The following is a 697-nucleotide window of genomic DNA, read 5'->3' as shown; positions in this document are numbered from 1 at the left end:
GTTCGCAGGACCTCGTGCGCAGCAGCGTGACGTAATCATATTCGGGAATGTTCCAATTTTTTGACCAAGTTGATGAGACGATTAACTATTGCGGTTAATACAATCGATTTGAAATATATTTTGAACGCGAATATGCTGTGGTGAGACATATTGATTATTTTAATTGCTACTCCTCAAATTTCCTTGCCGCATCAATGTCGTGCCGTTGATCCCTTGACCATTCGTTTTCGTTATAATTTATTTGTGCATGCGCACATCTTTCACTGCTCATTGTTTGACGAATTATTTCCCAGTCATTTGATACGCTTGAAAAGTGTAAATTCATGCCCCCATGCCAATTCGTTTATTGCGCCTGAATGATCTGTAATTGGTAGGATGGTGTAGTGATTTAGTTGATCCACGAGTCCTCTGATTTTGTAAAGGTAATCTCAGTCTCCCCTAAGGTCGGCTTGAGAGTCAAACACTACGGAGTGAATGCAGAGGTAAAAGTTAAGCCATGGATTGATCCGTCCATGAATACACTCGGCACTAATCATTACTGCTTCACCGTAGGTACCTCGGAAGAGGGCAGTTGTCACCACAAATTGTCTGTTGCGTGTGACACAGAGATATTGAGTGTACATTTTATAGAAAATAGTGTGTAAGCCAAAATTTTTTCCGTATTTTTTTTAGTCTATGAGAACCCCACAAGACCGGC

The sequence above is a fragment of the Ischnura elegans genome, chromosome 3 (assembly GCF_921293095.1).
Source record: "Ischnura elegans chromosome 3, ioIscEleg1.1, whole genome shotgun sequence".
Classification (NCBI taxonomy): domain Eukaryota; kingdom Metazoa; phylum Arthropoda; class Insecta; order Odonata; family Coenagrionidae; genus Ischnura; species Ischnura elegans.
The sequence above is the reverse complement of the archived record's forward strand: the minus strand, read 5'-3'. Positions refer to the sequence as shown.